The following is a 9,961-nucleotide window of genomic DNA, read 5'->3' on the forward strand; positions in this document are numbered from 1 at the left end:
CTTGGCGCATTGTTCCAGCTCTCACTTGTATTTTGACCCAGACTTAGAGTCAGCCACTTCTCCAAGAAGCCTCCGTGCCTCTGAGTGGGGGGTGGGCTTCAGAAACTAGTATCTGGACTTTCAATGTGCTCAGAGTGCTTGGCGTCATTGTCTCTAGGCCTTCTCAGTGCACCGAGGCAAGAAATCAGGTTTTTGTTTTTTAACTAAAAATTTGTATTTTCATCTTCATCCCACAGTAAGAACCTGGTTCTCCCCAAACATCAACATAGGTAATCATTTGCTTAGTCTTAGAATATATCCCAAAGAGTTTTAGAGTCACTACATCCAAACCACTGCTTACCAAAACCTACCAGGTCAAGTTCAGGATGTCTTTGGGTGTGTAGTCGGCCCTATGTGAGCTTGTTATCAGTTTGTTTATACCAATAGCTTCAGCTATTTCTGTTTGCATGAGATTTGGGGGTTTTTTTCCTTTTTAGTGTTTATGATACAATTTTATTTTTTGAGTACGTAAAACATTTACATGGTTCAATGCCAAAATCTCCAAAAAAAAAAAAGCTATACCAAGAAGTCTGAATCTGGTCCCTGATTCTTCCTCCTTGTTCCTACACTGGGTGTAACCACTTAAAACCATTTCTGGTTTATTCGTCCATTTATGCATTATCACAAAATTAACATATCCATCTCTTTTGCACCTTGCTTTTTGCAATTAAAAATGTCTCCTTACCAGTTAATAGAGACTTTCCTCTTGGTTTTGTACAAGGACCTACTACTCTACGGAGTGGCTGTATCATACTTACTCAGCCTGTGCCCTGCAGAGGGACATTTGGTTTGTTCCAGGCCTTTGTTATTACAATCAGTAGGTTAAGGATAGCCTCACATACATGTTGTTTCCATTTGTGAAGGTGTATCTTTAATTCCTAGGAATAAATATGTATTTGTTTTGTTAGCTACTCCCAAATTCCCCTTTCCCCAGCAGTGAATGATTGTGTCTGTTTCCCCTGCAACCTCTCTCAGAGCCAGGAAATAGTATTTCAGTGTGTTTTAATTTACCTTTCTATTATGAATGCAACTGGACATCTTTGTATACGATTTCAAGTCACTTAACTATCTTTTTCTGTCAATTGCCTGTCTATTTTGCCCGCTTCCTATTGGATTTTTGGTCCTTTTTCCCCCTTGGATTGAAGTTTGTTTAAATACATAGATTAGTGCTTTATCTATTATTATTATTTTTTTTGCAAGTGTTGCTCCCAGTTTTTTAAAAATTTTGTTTATGGCAGGTTTTGCCCGTAAAAGCTTTCTATTTTCACATAGTTGATTTAATTATTCTTTCATTGCATCTAGATTTTGAATCCTAGTTAGAAAGACTGTTCTTATATCTGATTGTATGGAATCTACCCATGTTGGGTTTTTTTTTAAGTTTTTTTATTTTGAGAGAGAGAGAGAGTGAGCAGGGGAGGGGCAGAGAGAGAGAGAGGGAGAGAGAGAATCCCACGTAGGCTCTGAGCTGTCAACACAAAGCCCCATGCGGGGCTTGAACTCGTGAACCCTGAGATCATGACCTGAGCTTAAATCAAATGTTGGATGCTTAACTGACTGAGCCATCCAGGCGCCCCTACGTGTGTTTTCTAATGCTTGTTTGGTTCATGGATCCAATTGAATCTTCTTCCAAATGTCTGTCTCTCTATCCCAGCACTATGTATTGAAGAGGCTGTCTTTTCCCCAGTGATCTGAAATGCACCCGTGTCATATAATAAACACCCAAATGCATTGGACCTAATTCTGGGCTTTCCAGTCTGTCTCACTAGCTCTGTCTCTTCATGTGCTGGTCCCCCATGGTGGGCATTGTAAAGGCGTCATTATGTTGCGCGTGTGTGTGCAAACGGCAAGGAAGGGCTTCATCCACAATTGTTGCAATAGGAGGGAGAGATTGAACTCAACTCCCATTACTGTGTTTGAATATCTGGTAGAGTTAGACCTCCTCTGTCTGCTTCCGTGTCAGGGCATCCTAGCTATTCCTGCGTGTGGCCACTATCTTTTGTTGGGATATCACATTTACAGACAAACTTCAGGGTAATTGACACCATTATCAAGTTGAGCCATCTTATCCAAAACCAAGGAACATCTTTCTGTGTGTTCAAGACTACTTAGTCTTGGGGCGCCTGGGTGACTCAGTCGGTTGAGCGTCTGACTTGGGCTCAAGTCATGATCTCACAGTTCGTGAGTTCATGCCCCGCGTCAGGCTCTGTGCTGACAGCTCAGAACCTGGAGCCTGCTTCTGATTCTGTGTCTCCCTCTCTCTCTACCCCTCCCCAACTTGTGCTCTGTCTCTCAAAAATGAATAAACATTAAAAAAAAATTTTTTAATAAAAAAATACTATTTAGTCTTATTTGTTCAAGACCACTTTCAGGAGCATTTTGAAGTTTTCCTCACATGTTTTTATTAAGTTTATTCATGAGGATGTGGCTTTGTTTGTTATTATAATTTTTTTCTTCCATCCTGTCTAGAATGGGTCAGTGTGTGTATGTGTGTGTATGTGTGCTGTTTTGTGTGCACCTACCTCACTGAATTTATTTTGTTATTAGTTTAAGCATTAATCCTTCTAGAGAGTTTAGGGATTCTATCATCTGAAACTTGAAATAGTTTGGCTTCTTCTTTACTGATTTTTATGCATCTACTTGCTTTCTCTTATCTAATTAAATTGGCTAAATACCTCCCACTCAATATTTTTTTATTTTTTTTAAGTTTTTATTTTTTGGGGCACCTGGGTGGCTCAGTCGGTTAAGCCTCTGACTTCAGCTCAGGTCATGATCTCGTGGCTCATGAGTTCGACCCCGAGTCAGGCTCTGTGCTGACAGCTTGGAGCCTGGAGCCTGCTTCAGATCCCGTGTCTCCCTCTCTCTCTGCCCCTCCCCCACTCACGCTCTGTCTCTCTCTCAAAAATAAGTAAACATTTAAAAAAACTTTTTAAAAACATGTTAAGTTTTTATTTATTAATTGAGAGAGAGGGAGGGAGAGAGCACAAGTAGGGGAGGGGCAGAGACAGAAGGAGAGAGAAACTTCCAAGCAGGCTCCACACTGTCAGCACAGAGCCCCATGTGGGGCTCGAGCTCCAGAACTGAGAGATCATGACCTGAGTCGAAATCAGAAGTTGGACATTCAACCGACTGAGCCACCTGACACCCTTCCCATTTAATATTAAATATTAGGTATAATGGGCCTCTTTCCCTTGTTCCTGAGGTTAGTAAAAAAAGTCTCTAGTACTTCTCCTGTTACAGGAGATGCTGACTTTAGCCCCCCCACCCCCCGCAAAATAAAACAAACACCAGCCAGGATGTTACATGGAAGGTGATGGATGATACACATACATCCTTTGGCCACATGTGTTAACATGTTGTATTGTGTTGGTTGATCCCCAGCCTGTTCCAGTGTTAGTTTTCTTCATTTATTGTATAAATTGTCAAATAGGTAATTTAAAAATTTCTGTAATAGGGGCTTTCTATCTTTTAAATTATTGTTACCTAAAGTCAATCCAGATTTTGTGGTTTTTACACTGTTCAACACAAAAGTGAATAACATTCTGCCTTGCATGTCAAAAAAAAAAAAAAGAGAAAGAGAGAGAGAGGTACTGACTTTAGAACAGAGATAGGGGGATGTATGTATGTATATATGGGGGTACACATTAATTCCTATTATATTGGGTGGTTTCTTAAAATCAAGAATGAATATTGATTTTCATTGAAGACCTATATGGAGATAATTATATGATATTTCTCCTAGCACTGTTAATAAGATGAATCTTTTATTTTTATTTTTTTATTTTTTTAATGTTTTATTTATTTTTGAGAGAGAAAGAGAATGCATGCAAGCATGGGAGGGGCAGAGAGAGAGGGAGACACAGAATCTGAAGCTGGCTGCAGACTCTGAGCTATCAGCACAGAGCCCGACACAGAGCTCAAACGAACCCATGAATCGCAAAATCATGACCTGAGCCGAAGTCGGATGCTTAACCAACTGAGCCACCCAGGTGCCCCCCACCTTTTTTTAAATACAGAAGGCTTCATAAACTTACCTCTCTTCTTGTGCAGGGGCCATGCTAATCTTCTCTATATTGTTCCAACTTTAGTATATGTGCTGCCAAGGCAAGCACGATAAGATTAATCATACTAATGGATTTCCTGATACCAGGTCCAGGATGAGAGGATAAGGCAAACAATAAGACACAAAATTTATTAAATATGAATATTAAGCCATCCTTGCCTTCCTGAAATGGAAGCCACTTGGGCATGATATATTATGTTTCAATATGATTGTGTTAGCCATCTGGATGTGAGGTCCAGGCGTGGCTTTGCTGGGTTCTTACTGGTGTCGGCCAGGACTAATCCTCATCTAGAGGCTGAGGTAGGAATGGATCTGCTCTTCTACCTATGTGGTTGCCAGCAACAGTCACCTTTTTTTAGTTGCAGGACGAGAGCTTATTGCCATATTCTGTTGGTTAGAGGAAAGTCAATGGTTCCATCCACACTCCAGGGCGTGAACTCCAGGAGATAGGGATGGCAGGTGCTTTAGTCCATCCAACACAATGGTGTTAGATTTGGTTTGCTGATAGTTATTTTTACTAGTTTTCCTAGTCATTCCTTCGTTTGATAAAGTGTAGCTTCTGACAGGTTCTTCCAGAAGGACTCATGAGTATGACGTTCCCTGATTCATTTCATGTTGACATTGTTTTCTGTCCTCTTGATACCTGAAGGATAGTTTGGCTGGTTATAAAATCCTAGCTCACACTTGCTTTCTTTGAATTCATTATAACGTTGCTCTGGGTTGTATTGCTTACATGCAGTTGTCAAGAAGTCTGATGTAAACACACTTTTCTTCCTTTTATGAGTCACTTGATCATTTTTCCTGGAGCTCCAGAAGATTGTTTTTTTCTTTACCTTTAAAGTCTGATCATTTTACTAAGAAATATCTTGGAGTTGCCCATTCAGTATCGATTTTCTCAAGTGCACTGGGCAAGGGGTGGGGGGAAGTTGACTATGCAGATTCAAGTCTGCTTTTATTTCCAGAAAGATTTCTTGGAAAATCATTATGCTGCTAATTATGTTGTTTTTCTTCCAATGCTATGTCTATACACTAGATCTTTTTTGCCCATCTTCTGTATCTATCACTTTCTATATAATCCTCTTTGCTACTGTTTTTATTTCATTTTGGTTTTATGGTTGTTTTCATTCATTTCCTCAATGAACTTTATTAAAATTTCAGTCAAATCTATTCTTCCTAAAAGAGCGTCTAGTTTAGTGTTCATTTCTGAGATGATGTTGTGTTTTTCATTTTCTCTCCTGAGTTTGGGAATTCTAGTTTTGTGTGTACCTTTTTCGTGTGTGTCCATTTCCGTTTTGAGTTTTCAAGTTTATATGTAAGGTGTTTTGTCACGTCTCAGACACTTTCGTAAGGCTATTCAAGTCAGGATTCTGTGTTACATTATTCCCATGTAAATTAGTTTGTGGGGAAAATGATTGTCAGCCCCTTATATTGCTTTTGTATAGATACTGTTTGTTACCCTCTGTTAACTTAGAAGTGTCTTGGAGAGCCTGGGTGGCTTAGTTGGTTAAGTGTCTGATGAATGATTTTGGCTTAGGTCACAATCCCATGGTTTGAGGAATTGAGCCCTGTGTCAGGCTCCAGGCTGACAGCATGGAACCTGCTTAAGATTCTCACTCTCCCTCTCTGCCTCTTCCCCCACCCCAAAATAAATAAATAAACTTAAAAAAGAAAAAGAAATGTCTTTATGTTTGCAGGTAGTGGGAATAATAGACCAATCATAGGCTAGCCTTGGGGATTTGGGTAACATCAGATTTCTTAATTCAGGAGTGCCCTCTTCTGTTGGTTTAAGGACTCCTTTACTTGGAGTCTTACCCGGTGTGGGATGGTTTGGTGTCTGCCAAATTTACCATTCACTTTTGCTTCTATAGGCCTTTGATTTCCCCATACTACTTTTTTTTTTACCCTATCCATTTACCCCCAACCCTCTAAAGGCCTCCACCTCTGAGCCACATCCTCTAGAAGCAGGATCTTTCCAAGACAGCCAACCCTGGTCCTGCATGCTCTCTGTCCCTTTTGAATCCCCCCAGAATCCAGTGCTGCCTCTCACCTGGTCTCATATCTGCTCTCAGAACTGCCCCACTCTAGTGGGACTTTCTCCTTCTGGTGTCATTTTGTCTAAATTCTTGGCCCCAGTTCCCTGCTCCTCTTTCCCACGTGGTCTCTGCCCGACCTGCCATGCCAGCGGTTCTCTGGAGCGGGCTCTGCAGGTGGGGTCTCTCGCCTCGCTCACACCAACTATAGGTGGGCAGCAGCCTGTCTCCTGGTCATGCTCTAGGCCCCAGTGTGGGTGGTTTTATTTGCGCTCTTGGTCGATCTGTATGGAGAAGTTTGCCTTTAGGTGGCTGCCATTATCTACAGGGACTTGGAGATGTCCCCAAGCTTTTTACTCAGAAAACTTCGTATGGAATGGTGTACACCCCACTTCAATCCATTCCTCATTAACATCTGGCAGTGTGTGTTTTATCTCAGCCCTCATAACTTTAGCTGAACCATTTAAGTGTAAGTGTATCAGTATCTCCTTAGAACAAGGGCGTTCTACAAAACCTGAGGTCGGGTGTCACACCCAGGAAACATTAACACAAAAACATTTCTCATATACAGTCCATATTCAACTTTTCCCAGTGGCCCCAGTAATGTCCTTTTGGGCCTTATTTTTACATCTGGGATCCAATCAATGATCAAGCGTTGCACTTGTTTGTCATGTGTATTAAAGTCTTTTAATCTACCACAGTCCCTCCATATTGTTTGTCTGTCTTTCCTGGTGTCATGAAGGCTCCACATCAGTTTTCTCCCATAATCTGGATTTGTTGGACTCTTTCCTCAAAACTCGATTCAGGCGAAGTGTTTTGGGTTGAAGTTGTTTTAAAATTATAGACAGGGGGGCGTGTGGGTGGCTCAGCCAGTTAAGTGTCAGACTCTTGATCTCAGTTCAGGTCATGATCTCGTAGTTGTGACATCAAGCCCCACATTGGGCTCTGCACTGACAGAATGAAGCCTGCATGGGATTCTCTGTCGCCCTGTCCCCTTACCCTTACCCCACTCATGCTCTCTCTCTTTCTCTCTCAAAATAAGTAAATAAAAATGTATAAAAAATAGGGGCGCCTGGGTGGCGCAGTCGGTTAAGCGTCCGACTTCAGCCAGGTCACGATCTCGCGGTCCGTGAGTTCGAGCCCCGCGTCGGGCTCTGGGCTGATGGCTCGGAGCCTGGAGCCTGTTTCCGATTCTGTGTCTCCCTCTCTCTCTGCCCCTCCCCCGTTCATGCTCTGTCTCTCTCTGTCCCAAAAATAAATAAACGTTGAAAAAAAAAATTAAAAAAAAAAATGTATAAAAAATAAAATAAAATAAAATAAAATAAAATAAAATAAAATAAAATAAAATAAAATAAGGGTGCCTGGGTGACTCTGTTGGTTAAGCGTTAAACTTCAGTTCAGGTCATGATCTCACAGTTGGTGGGTTCGAGCCCCTGTCAGACTCTGTGCTGACAGGTCAGAGCCTGGAGCCTGCTTTGGATTCTGTGTCTCCCTCACTGTCTCTGCCCCTCCCCTGCTAGGCTCTGTCTCTCTTTCTCTCAAAAATAAATAAATATTTTTTTTTAATTTTTAAATAAATAAAATAAAGTTACAGACAGGGATGCATACCTAGGAAGAGAAGTCCACCCCATATTCTGCCAGCCCATCCTGTACCCTCCTGAGGGCTGGACAGGGGCCAGCAGCAACGTGGGGAGGGGCTGTTGGGAGAAGAGGCCAGGGCCTTGGGGCTGCAGGCTTTACTGGGGTGTCCTGTGGTACTCTTGGGCTCCGGTCTCAGTTTCCCTTCCCACCCTCCTGTCTTCCTTCCTGGTCCCCTTCCTGTCACTATGCCCTCCCAGCAGGCTGCCTGGCCTATGCACCAGGCTCTGCCTTAGCGGGTTCCTTCTTTCGGGAGAGGTGCTCACCATTTCATGCAGACCCCACAAAGATTCCTCCAGGAACCAGAGGTAGCAGAAGATGCCCACATCACCAAGGCCAGACTTTGAACCCCTTGCTTCCTCGCTGGGGGACTGCTTTTACACTTTAGGATCACCCTGCGTTCCAGACACAAAATGGGGCTCATAATGGCAGTGTCTGGTGCAGAGAAGGCCTCCACTCTGTGTTCATTTCCTTCCCTTCCTGGAGACCCAGCATGTGTGCGTCACTTTCAGTAATAATAGCAAGAGTGGAGCCTGGCGCTCCCTTGCCCAGCAGAGCTCTGTGGGCTCCAAAAGGAGCCTTCTCATGCATGTCATGTCTATCTCCATTGCTTCCTTTTTTTTTTAAGTTTATTTATTTATTTTGAGAGAGAGAAAGAGGTGCAAGCAGGGGAGGAGCAGACAGAGAGAAGCAGAGAGAGAGAGAACCCCACGCAGGTTCTGTCAGCACAGAGCCCAACACAGGGCTCAAACTCACAAACAGAGAGATTATGAGTGGAGATGAAACCAAGAGTCAGACACTTAACTGACTGAGCCACCCAGACGCCGCTGTCTCCATGACTTCCGGAAGGCCTTACCACCCAGTCCACTGCCACCCGGCCATCAAGGATGCCCCAAACCCCAAGCCACATAAACTCAGCCAGGGAGAGTCTTATGGACTAATCTGTGAAAGGCCCATGACTGGGGGTGGAAGGAGTGCTCAGTTTTATTATTTTTGGAGAAAGCTAACACAGGCTCCAATATTGCCAGTTAACAGCCTTTCCATCCTGCACCAGGATCATCCTAATTGGTGAATTCCCGCTTTACACGAAACATATCTCACCAAGAGTGGGAAGGAGCGCAGCCTCTTGAAACCAGCAAAACACTGCCCCCTGCAGAGTAAAGATTTCCTTGACTTATTTGGTCAGTATATTGTTCATTTTTAAGTTTATTTATTTTGAGAGAACCAGTGCAAGTGGAGAAGGAGCAGAGAGAGAGAGGGAGAGAGAATCCGAGCTCCGAGCTGTCAGTACAGAGCCCGACGCAGGGCTCAAAGCCACAACTGCAAGATCATGACCTGAGCCAAAATCAAGAGTCCGATGCTCAACCAAATGAGCCACCCCGGTTCTCTCATTTCGTGAAGCAGACAGAGGTTGCTGTGACAAGTGCCTGAGGCCACAGGTACACAGTGGCCCTGTGTGGGTGCTCCAAGCATCAGAGAGAAGTGATCCTTTCATTATTATTATTTAGCCAAACTCTGTTGCTTTTGGATGCTGTTTGGATTTAAAAACAAACAAATGAATGGGACACCTGGGTGGCTCAGTCAGTTAGGTGACTCTTGATTTCAGCTCAGGTCATGATCTTTCAGTTTCCTGAGTTTGAGCCCCACGTCGGGCTCTGCGCTGGCAGCACGGAGCTCGCTTTCTCTCCCCTTCCCTCGGTGCCCCTCCCCACCGCTCTCTCAAAATAAATAAAGTTAAAAAATAAAAAAGATGAGAAAACAGAGGTTCAGGGACATAAGGGGACCTCACAGGGTCATCCAGACCATGCGAGCCTTAGAGCTTGGTCTGTGTGTTTATTTCTGAGATGTTTGCATTCAGGGCTGTTCACATTCAGATGTTTACATTTAGGTGGTGTGACCTGCCTGCTCCTTCTGTCTTTACGGGGCCTCCACTCTGCTCAGCCACCCAGCTGTACATCCATCTGACCACTGGACAGACATGTGCTAAGCAGCCAGGAGTGCCTGTCTGAGTGCTTACTATCTATCAGGCAGTGTGTGCCACGTTGTTTTTTAAACATTACCTCACAAGAAAGGAAATAAATAAAATAGAAAGCAAAAGAGAAACAACCCTTTGAAAAGATTAATAAAATTGATCAAGTCTTAGCAAGAGTGCCTAGAAGAACACACAAGTTACCCAAATCCCACAGACATTAGA

General features: G+C 43.2%; 1 non-coding gene across 1 annotated transcript; it reads right to left on the reverse strand.

Annotated features, from left to right (window-relative positions):
* Positions 1-4,042: 4,042 nt before the first annotated feature.
* Positions 4,043-4,148, reverse strand: LOC124523129 (U6 spliceosomal RNA). The gene has a single exon (XR_006964923.1). It is a non-coding gene; the product is annotated as a U6 spliceosomal RNA (small nuclear RNA).
* Between the last annotated feature and the right edge of the window lie 5,813 nt (positions 4,149-9,961).

Source organism: Lynx rufus, unplaced genomic scaffold (genome assembly GCF_022079265.1).
Source record: "Lynx rufus isolate CCGP_SWC_20201006 ecotype Redwood Valley unplaced genomic scaffold, mLynRuf1.p SCAF_1, whole genome shotgun sequence".
In the NCBI taxonomy this organism is placed as follows: Eukaryota; Metazoa; Chordata; class Mammalia; order Carnivora; family Felidae; genus Lynx; species Lynx rufus.